This window comes from Festucalex cinctus, chromosome 8 (assembly GCF_051991245.1).
Source record: "Festucalex cinctus isolate MCC-2025b chromosome 8, RoL_Fcin_1.0, whole genome shotgun sequence".
Classification (NCBI taxonomy): domain Eukaryota; kingdom Metazoa; phylum Chordata; class Actinopteri; order Syngnathiformes; family Syngnathidae; genus Festucalex; species Festucalex cinctus.
The window spans coordinates 6,121,356-6,132,540 of NC_135418.1; positions in this window are offsets into that span (position 1 = coordinate 6,121,356).

An 11,185-nucleotide genomic window follows, 5' to 3' on the forward strand; every position below is an offset into this window, starting at 1 on the left:
CTAAGGGGATTCATGTGGCAGTTGCAGTACTGTAATTTACCTTTAAGTGTCGCTGCTACACCGTTAAGTAAGAATGCATGGGTGAGTCATTCCTGAAACCCAAGAAACCGACAACGTTCAGTGCAGAGCTTTATGCATGAAATGACTTGCTTTGTAAAGCAGTTAATGAAGAGTTAATCATAAATAGGTTATTTGCAAATATTAAACTAACATTACAAGGGAAAATGAAAATCACACATCCTTAATCCCAAAATCAGCAGCATTATGTTATTAATATGCTAAAGCCCTTAAGTGGCCAAAGCTTCATGTAATGCTGTTGTGATCACAAGTTTCCTAGCTGTTCAAAGTATTACAGCATATTGACAAACAGAAACATAATTCCAAATTCATTCAAGATAATATGTCTCAAAGTCTGGATTTCAAACCGAAGGTGGTCCTCAGCGAAGGTGAATAATTATAGCAGTTTGGAATCATGTGGATTAAATAAGAAATGGAGATTATCGTCTGTTTCCGGGCGTTTAAAGGGATATTTGACTGCCATTTTCGGCAGTAAGAAGTTAATTAATTTGGTAACGGAATAATTTTTCATTTACAATTAATAACTTCAAAAACACAATTTGCCACCTGCTGTCAACTGAAAATGACCTCACAGGAGCGCAGAGCTCAGGTAACGACCTCACGGCTCACCTGTTTTCTGGGTTTGGTCATGTGACGTTGGCAAACTGAGCCATGATTGGTCCTTACCTGAGCCCTACAACAGCAAGTGATAAAATATGTTTTTCAAGGTATTACTTCTCCATGAAAAATAATGAAATTATCAAATTAATTACTGGCAAATTATTAACTTCTTGCTGCTGAAAATGGCCGAATGAGTCAAGTATCCCTTTAATAAAGCAATACTTAAGAACTTGACAACCTTCAAAAAATATTTTCATTACTTTTCTGATGACACATTGACTTACAGCTAATTAATGGTACCTTTATCATAGCCTGACAAGGTCTGTATCACTTTTACTGGCATTAAGCAACTTTAAGGAGGGTGAACGGAACACTGCCACACAAAAAACTATAAACATTAAGACTGCTTTACGGCATACGTCACTTCCCCCTGTCCCCATTTGTTACAAAGATGGAAGTTGATTCGATTAGCTTTCGTGGAGAAGCTGTAAAAGAACCAAAGAAAATAGAAGTTTTGTCTGAGGAGACACAGACACAAAAAAGGGAGGCGGATTAAAAATATAGTCAAGGATCAACATTGGCCAGTCACGTGCCAGTCCATTGCTTTAACCACTCAACTATTGTGAAATTTGGTCTTCGTTCTGGCAAAACACTACAGCTTTTGTCCATATGGTGCCACCATAATCAAAATACTGAAAGTTCTTAAGTGCTGCTTTAAGATGCCGCCTGGTCCAAGTGTGTGTGCCACTAACTGTGTGTGTTCACTGTGATGGATCAAATGCATAGGTCAAATTTTATATGCAAGTGTGTACATGACAAAAAAAAGATGATTTCATTTCCAAAAGTTGAGTTCTTTAGCATTATTGAGGTGCCCTTTGAACAAGGCATTGGATATTCAAACATAAGCATTCAAATTGCATGGCTGTACGGTTCTTTAATCATCGTTATTGATTCATAAGTTCAGCTCATGACGTCCGGCATTGGTTTTCTCCACCTCTTTCTGACTGTGACATCCAAAAATATATATACGTTAGAATCGGCACCCGAAGTCAGCTGTGACATGCTCCAATTTGCCCTCGGCCCTTCCAGTGAGAAATGGCTAATGTGGCAGTTGCCATATATGGAACAACAGACTGTAAAATTAATACCTCTTCGACTTTATCTATTCTATGTGGGCATTGTTGTTTTAGCTAAGACAGAATTCTCAATACAACTTCTTCTAATTGGATCTCATTATATGTATGATGGATGAGTTCTTTAGGTTGTGGCCAGTTTTTTTGTTTTTAACCCCCCCTTTCATTTTACACTATATAAAGTTCAAGGCAGAGGTTTCACAATTCATTATCTGAATCTGAACATATTGGAGATAAACCTGTGGCAGTGAACATATATTTATTTGTATGTTAACCCTGATGAAGACTCTTTGTGTAAAAAACACTGACAATAAACTCTATACAGTCCAGTTACAGTATGAATGTGTCTTTGACTCAGGAGTTAAAGTGCGTTATTTAACATATTCCAAACTAAGACATCTAATCTAATGTACGGTAAGTGTCCTTAAAGGCCCATGACGCAGGACTCAAGAGTTTCTGCACATTTGTGACACCTCTGGCGAAACGCGGAATGGACGCCAGCGACGCTCACAGCCAGGATCATGAGCATGACGTCATGCTCAGAGCAAAAGTTAAAGTTTCCGGCCCGACCGCGCCAACATTATTTCACTTTACAGGAAAATAGGGTCATTGTGCCACAGTACTACCCCCTGTCCATTATACAATTCTTAAAACGTGTGGGTGAAAGTTAAAGTGAAGTTATTTTCACACTCCAATTTGAGTCTTAAATTGCGTCATGCCCCTTTAAGCAAAACACAACATCCTCAGACTTGCAGACTTAGCATGGGGAGTGTGATTGACTGAAGCATTACAAAAATGTTGTATTGATCGTGCAAGTAGTTTTGTTTGCAGTTTTTTGTGTGAAAACAAAACAAAACAAAAACAAACAGAAAAACACTTCCGGTATCGATATCGGATCAATATTACAATATTTGGCCAAGGTATTACTTGGTGTTGGATCAAATCCAAAATCACTGGTATCGCCCATCCCTAGCATGTGGGATCCAATATCTGCAAAAGCAAACGGTAAAGTGCAAAATGCCGTGAGATCAATGCCTTAGAAATTATTTAAAACTTTTCACAGTCCATTTTAAAACAAAATGTAAATAATTGTACAATTCTAGTTCCACGAGTCACTTGCCTGATTAGTCAAATGAAGTAGAACTACTCTATTGAATACCAAAGATGGCCAATAACGCTCTTCTCTCACATTTTCTCTGCAGTAAGAATGAACTCCTTATTCAGTTTTTCAATACCTTGAAAGAAGTTGCAGCTGCAAAGAATGCGCGACAAGAGTAATATTTGGAGTGTCAGTGTTCGAGCGGGGACAACTCAATCTTACGTTATTCTTTTTCTCTGGCAAAGTTTTGTTGTGTCTTGGATGTCAAGGATGGAAAGTTTGCTGCTCATTATAAACCTTGTAAGACAAGCTGTCAGGCACAGACTTACCAATGTGTGCTCACACAAACATGAAGCTGAAGCTACACTTGAAGGTTTAGTCAGGCTTCCTGACAGCAACCATCATGACATCTGCGCTTCTCCTCCTAAAACGCTCTTCTCTGTATTATTTTCATCCGTCCGTCAATTTGCTTACGGTGCAGTGGTGGCAGCAACATGATGTATGAAACATTTTGAAGAGAATCCCTGACCTTTTCTCTCCCAAGCCACTTCGCCAACTCTTCCGGGGGTGATCCTGATATATTTCCTGGACACTGAGAGACATAGAGAGACAGAGCCCTGTTTTCGTAGACAGGCGCCCATACGCTCGGTGTTAAAACTATAGGACGCACGATCGGGGGAAGGCAAAGCGGTCTCAAATACATAAGGGGCGATTGTGTATACTCTAAGAATGGATCGGTTAAAAAAATAAAAAAATAAAAATAAAAAACCTACCTATATAGTAGATTAAGCTCATATTGGCTTGGTTAACCAATAGATTGGTCAGACATTGACACGGGCATACTAATTTTATTGGTCAGCCAAACAACCAATGGAATTGGTTAGAATAGAAAGTAAGTCTAAGATAGATTACTTGTAAATATGTTTATTGCATTAGTTCTAAATGTATTTATTAATTATTATGTGATTACAAAAATATAAAAATGTTTAAAAATGGAAATATGGCTCTAAATAGATCACTACAAGCATGACGAGCTCTGTGGCCTAGTGGAAGACCGTCCCCCTTGAGATTGGGAGGTTGAGGGTTCAATCCTTGGCCGGGTCATACCAAAGACTATGAAAATAGTTTACCTCCCTGTTTGACACTCAGCATTAAGCGTTGGAATTGTGGGGTTAGATCACCAAATAAATCTCCACTGCTGCTCACTACTCCTTCAGTGGCTGGGTCAAATGTGGAGAACAATCTGCAGGACTCTGGCTCTCGAGGACCAGAATTGCCCATCCCTGCTCTATCTCTTTCCATTACATTCAGTTATGCAGTGATTTATCTGTTCATAATGTCATGCAAACTGCAATACCGTTCCAAACAGCAACAAGTAACTATTATTATTATTATAATTTTTTTGGTTCTTTTTTTTTTTTTTTTTTGATAGAATGTGCGATCTCTGATTGTGTTCAAGTACAGGTAGTGTTGTAAACAGCACAACATAACAATCCCCAGACTGTCTTTTTAAAACAATCTTTTTCAGTGATGGGATTTTTAATGGGTCTGAGGAGGAAGTAATATTTTCAACAGTCAGCCGAATCATCAATGTGAGTAATGACAGAAAATTTGACATTCATGTGGTGAATGGATTGATAGATTGTGTTGAGATGGAGTGAGTAATTTAATTTTCTCCAAAGTACTGTCATTCTTAGCCTTGATGTTAAGCTTGTAATGATGTTGTCACACCCTGCTCTCATTTCCTGGTCCATATCTTGTTTTGTATTTTTTCTATGGGCAGCAAGCATAGCAAGGCATCATCCCAGAATGCACTGCACACGTGCAAATATGGCGGCCGATGTGTATCAAATTATGTTTGAAATAAACAAAGTATTTCTAACAATGTGATTTAATAGTAGGGGTCAGTTGTATTTTGAGACTGGTTTGTCATTATGGTTGGCTAGTTTGGGGTTCCTTTTTACATTCTCAACATTTTTATATACATGTAAAATAAGTTAACTTCTGTTAGACATTAGAGAAATATGAATCAATTTTATTGTCATTGTGCAAGTTTCGATTATACAGTAGATTAGTTGATAGTAGATAGGGATGTAACGATATCCAAACATCACAATGCGTTATTATCACTATATGTAGGTCACGATACGATAATTATCACGATATTGGTGGGGGTGGGGCGTTTGGCGACATTTAAATAAGATCACAATATTGTAAAAAAAAAAAAAAAAAAAAAAAAGAGCTCATACTAAAAAAAAGCACAATATTGTGCTTTTGTACATAACATCAATGCATAAAAACACCTACAATCTCTAATAACAATTTTGAGGCACTTACTTGCTGTCATGTTGCTGGGCTCTCAGTGTGTTTTCCTTGTCTCACAGTGCCTGATTAATGAGAGGGGCGTGTCCCCTGCACCACACCTGCAGTGCATCACCTATTAGGCCTTCATAAGGACTGGGACTCCTTGCAGCCACTGTCGGGTCGTTGCTCCGTCTGCTCACAGCCATCGTCTAGTGTTTCCACTGTATTTCGCCTTCGCTAATTATTATTAGTGATGGCAAAATGAAGCCCCGTAAAGCAGTGAAGCCCTGCAGTGAAATGCTTCACACACACGTCGGGGCTTCAAGATGATTCATTTCCTCGACTACGCCTTCATGTGGACAGAAAAATGTATAACATGCTTGGTGCATGCAATAAAATGGTGGGGTGTAAATCATGCTCTAAATACTGTTAGGATGGGGGGTGCAGGGAGGACCCAAATGCAGGTACGCCGAGACAAGAATGGCAGGTGCAAGTATCTTTAATGAGCAGAGGTGAGTGGAACAGGCAAGCGGGCTAACTCGATCTGGAGAGTGTCCGCAGGGTGGAGGACGACCAGGAGCGGAGTAACAGGTGGTGAGCGGGTGAACCAGCCGGTAGGCAAGCAGGCAGGTAGGCAAGCAGGCAGGCAGGCAGGCAGGCAGGCAGGCAGGCAGGCAGGCAGGCAGGCAGGCAGGCAGGCAGGATGGCAGGCAGGATGGCAGGCAGGATGGCAGGCAGGATGGCAGACAGGATGGCAGACAGGATGGCAGACAGGATGGCAGATGAGCAAGCCAGGCGGGAGCCGGTGGAGATGACCTGGACAGGAGGAATACCAATAGTTAGGGAGCAAGCCAAGCAAGTGAGTAAGTAACTGGACACAACTGACTGGTGTACTACTCAAGACGTTCTGGCGCTGAGCTGTGGTCCGGGGCTGGCTTAAGTAGGCTGGCACTGTGATTATCCACACCTGGCTGCTGCTCCAGCTGCCTCTCATCTGCTTAATTAGCTGCCTTGTCTCTCTCACACACACACACACACGGAAAGGAGGGGAACCTGGCTCATGGAGCCGGAACCCTGACAGTACCCCCCCCCTTACGGGCGCCACCCGGCGCACGCCGACTGTTGAAGTCCGTGATGAGGGACTTGTCCAGGATCCAACTACCTGGGACCCAGCTCCGTTCTTCCGGGCCGTATCCAGCCCAATCAACCAGGTACTGGTACCCACGCCCCCGGCGACGGACGTCCAGCAGGCGGCGGACCTTGTAGGCAGGACCACCCTCCACAACCTGTGGGGGTGGGGGGGCGGGACACTGCGGGGTTAATGGACTAGTAACAATTGGTTTAACTTGCGATACGTGGAATGTCGGGTGGATACGGAGAGAGGTAGGCAACTTGAGCCGTATTGCACAAGGGTTGATAATTTTCTCAATTTCATACGGGCCTATGAATCGAGGCGCCAATTTGCGGGAGCTAACCTTCAAGGGGAGGTCCCTAGCATTCAGCCAAACCTTCTGGCCCACTGTGTAGGAGGGCGCCGGCAAGCGACGACGGTTAGCTTGTGCCTCTGATCGAGCTGTGGATTGGAGGAGAGAGGCACGGGCCCGTTTCCAAACCTTGGCACAGCGACTCAAGTGGGCTTAAATGGAAGGAACTGCCAGGTCCTTTTCTTGGGCAGGAAACAGGGGAGGTTGATAACCTAAGGAGCAGCGGAAAGGTGACATGCCCAAGGAGGCGTTAGGTAGAGCATTGTGTGCGTACTCGACCCAGGGGAGAAAGGTGCTCCAGGCGGAAGGGTTGTGGTGAGACATGCATCTGAGGGAGGTCTCCAGTTGCTGGTTTGCCCGTTCAGACTGGCCGTTGGTTTGGGGGTGATACCCGGATGAGAGACTAACTGAAATGCCCAGGGCCGAACAGAAGGACTTCCAGACGAGGGATGTAAACTGGGGACCTCTGTCTGAGACTATGTTTTGTGGTATGCCGTGGAGACGAAAAACATGCTGAACTAAAATGTCTGCAGTCTCTGTGGCTGAGGGGAGCTTGACCAGAGGGACAAAGTGGGCGGCCTTGGAGAATCTGTCAATAATTGTAAGTATTACAGTGTACCCATGGGATGGGGGGAGACCGGAGACAAAATCAAGGGCAATATGGGACCAAGGACGACTGGGGACCGGCAATGGACGGAGGTACCCAGCACTGGGTCTGGTGGAATTCTTGTTACGAGCACATACCGGACAGGCTGCGACGTAGTGCCGTGTATCTGCCCCCATGGTGCGCCACCAGAATCGCTGATGCAGTACTGACAGGGTTCTCCTCACTCCCGGGTGGCACGTGAGACGAGAAGCATGAGCCCATTTGAGTACCTGTGGGCGGAGATGGTCAGGGACAAACAGGGTTCTAGGGGACCCACCTCGAGGATCTGGCTGCTCGTTCTGTGCGTTCTTGACAAGGCTCTCTATAGCAAGTTCAACTGATCCCACAAAACAGGTGGGCGGGAGGATGGATTCTTGATCCTCCTTGGTCTCTGTAGTAGTGAACTGGCGTGACAGGGCATCTGGTTTAGTGTTCTTGGAACCTGGAACATAGGACAAGGTAAAATTGAATCTGCTAAAGAAAAGGGACCATCTGGCCTGTCTGGGGTTCAGACGTTTGGCTGCCTTCAGGTACTCGAGGTTCTTGTGGTCCGTCCATACCACAAAAGGTAGTTCTGCTCCCTCAAGTAAATGCCGCCACTCCTCCAAGGCCAGTTTAACTGCCAGGAGCTCTCGGTCTCCAATACTATAATTACGTTCCGTTGGGGATAACTTGCGGGAGAAGAAGGCACACGGATGTATCTTACCATCTTCAGCATGACGCTGGGACAGGACGGCTCCAACACCTGTCTCGGATGCGTCGACCTCCACGATGAACAGGTGTGAGGGATCGGGATGGATGAGGACAGGAGCCGCTGTAAATCGATGTTTGAGGTTGGCAAAGGAGGAATCTGCTTCTTGAGACCAGTGGAAAGGAATCGAAGTGGAGGTAAGAGCAGTGAGGGGGGCAGCAACATGACTGTAATGAATCGTCTGTAGAAATTTGCAAAGCCTAGGAACCGTTGAAGCTGCTTACGACTAGTAGGTCGGGGCCATTCCGAGACTGCCGTTAACTTGGCTGGGTCCATACACAGTTCTCCTTTGGAGATTACGTACCCCAGAAAAGTGGTCTTGGAGACATGGAACTCACACTTTTCTGCTTTGATGTAGAGTCTGTTCTCTTGGAGCCTCTGGAGAACTCGCCGGACGTGCTCCTCATGCTCTGACTGGGATCCTGAGAAGATTAAGATGTCATCCAAGTAGACAAACACAAATTTATTGATCATGTCTCTGAGGACATCGTTCAACAGAGCTTGGAATACTGCAGGGGCGTTTGTTAGTCCAAAGGGCATGACCAGGTATTCAAAGTGACCGAGAGGGGTGTTGAAGGCAGTCTTCCATTCATCCCCCTCTCTTATCCGGACTAAGTGGTAGGCGTTGCGCAGATCGAGCTTGGTGAAAACACACGCACCGTGGAGGGGAGTGAATGCAGATTCGATGAGTGGAATAGGGTACTTGTTTCTGACCGTGATCTCGTTTAGTCCCCGGTAATCTATGCAGGGTCGTAGAGTCTTATCTTTTTTTCCCACGAAGAAAAACCCAGCACCTACGGGAGAGGAGGAGGGGCGTATGATGCCTGCAGCCAGGGACTCTGTGATGTACTTTTCCATTGCCTCCCTCTCAGGTCGTGAGATGTTGTAGAGGCGGCTGCTGGGGAGGGTGGCACCTGGCAGCAGATCAATGGCACAATCGTAAGGCCTGTGCGGTGGCAGGGATGCAGCTCGGTCCTTGGAAAAAACCCGACTGAGGTCGTGATAGCAGCGAGGGACTGTACTGAGATCGGGGGGTTCAGGTGCCTTAGTGCTCTGGATGGGAACTTGGGCTGAGCGTAAACAACCCTCATGGCAGGTCTCACTCCATGCAGTTAGCTTTGGGATGGCCCAATCAATCTCAGGATTATGTTTTTTTAGCCACGGTAACCCCAATACCAAGGGAGATCGGGGGCAATCAAACACAAAGAGGCTGATCTCCTCAAAATGGTTACCAGAGAGACAGAGGGAAACAGGCGTAGTTTGTTGCGTGACATGGCACAATAACTGTCCGTTAAGCGCAGTGGTTCTAAACGGGGTTGACAAGGGGAGTGTCTCTAACCCAAGTTCTTTTACCAAACGGTAGTCTATGAGGTTCTCGTCTGCTCCACAATCAACTAACGCAGACACTGTCCTGGACCGGTGTTGGCGTGACAAGGTAGCTGAGAGCACTAAGCGATGTGAAGAGGAGCTGTCTGTCTGGCTCACCAGTCTCTCCCCAGTTACTGGTGAGCCCCCTCCTTTTGCTGGTCTTATATGGCATGCCTGAATGAAATGACCTCCTTGACCGCAATACAAGCACAAATGGTTACTCAGTCTCCGTGCCCTCTCCTCCTGAGTCAATCTGGCGCCCCCTAGCTGTATGGGATCCGAAGTGTCGGCGGAAAGCGAGGCTGGTGTTGTGGCTATGTTAGGCTGTATAGATTGTACTGGTGGCGGTGAGACGGGGCGAGGGGGTGGTGCCGAATGGCGCTCTCTCTGACGTTCTCTGAGCCGACAGTCAATCCGTATGGCTAACGCAATGAGTCGGTCGAGGTCAGCAGGTTCGTCGCGGGAGGCTAACTCGTCCTTAAGGGAGTCGTTAAGGCCACGAATAAATACCTCCTGGAGTGCTTCGTTATTAAAATTGCTCTCGGCTGCCAGCGTACGGAACTCTACTGAAAATTCAGCTACACTACGGGAGCCCTGGCGGAGAGACATTAAGCGTTTCGCTGCCTCCTTACCGCGTACCGGGTGGTCAAAGATCTTTCTCATCTCCTCCGTGAATGCCGGATAGGACGCGCACACAGGTGATCGCCGCTCCCATTCGGCGGAAGCCCAGGCGAGTGCAGCCCCTCGAAGGCAACCTATCAGGTAGGCGATCCTTGCACGATCAGAGGCATAAGAGTGGGGCTGCTGCTCGAACACTATAGCGCATTGAACTAAAAAGGCTCGACACGAACCCAGGTCGCCGCAGTAAGGAGCCGGGGCGGGGACAAAGGGTTCCTGAGCTACTTGTGCCTGTACGGGTGGAGCGTGAGCAGGCGGCTGTGGGGGCGGTGAGGAGAATTGTCCGTGGGTTTGTAACACTGCCAACTGGTCTCGGACGGAAGATAATGTTTGGGAGAATTCTTTTACCTTTGCGAGGAGAACATGAAGGGCTTGGTCGTGCTGTTCGAGGAGTAGTCCTTGAGCGTCTTGGTTGCGTTGGGCGGGGTCGGTACCTGCGGGGTCCATGTTTTGGCCAGAACGTAATGTTAGGATGGGGGGTGCAGGGAGGACCCAAATGCAGGTACGCCGAGACAAGAATGGCAGGTGCAAGTATCTTTAATGAGCAGAGGTGAGTGGAACAGGCAAGCGGGCTAACTCGATCTGGAGAGTGTCTGCAGGGTGGAGGACGACCAGGAGCGGAGTAACAGGTGGTGAGCGGGTGAACCAGCCGGTAGGCAAGCAGGCAGGTAGGCAAGCAGGCAGGCAGGCAGGCAGGCAGGCAGGCAGGATGGCAGGCAGGATGGCAGGCAGGATGGCAGGCAGGTTGGCAGACAGGATGGCAGACAGGATGGCAGACAGGATGGCAGATGAGCAAGCCAGGCGGGAGCCGGTGGAGATGACCTGGACAGGAGGAATACCAATAGTTAGGGAGCAAGCCAAGCAAGTGAGTAAGTAACTGGACACAACTGACTGGTGTACTACTCAAGACGTTCTGGCGCTGAGCTGTGGTCCGGGGCTGGCTTAAGTAGGCTGGCACTGTGATTATCCACACCTGGCTGCTGCTCCAGCTGCCTCTCATCTGCTTAATTAGCTGCCTTGTCTCTCTCACACACACACACACAC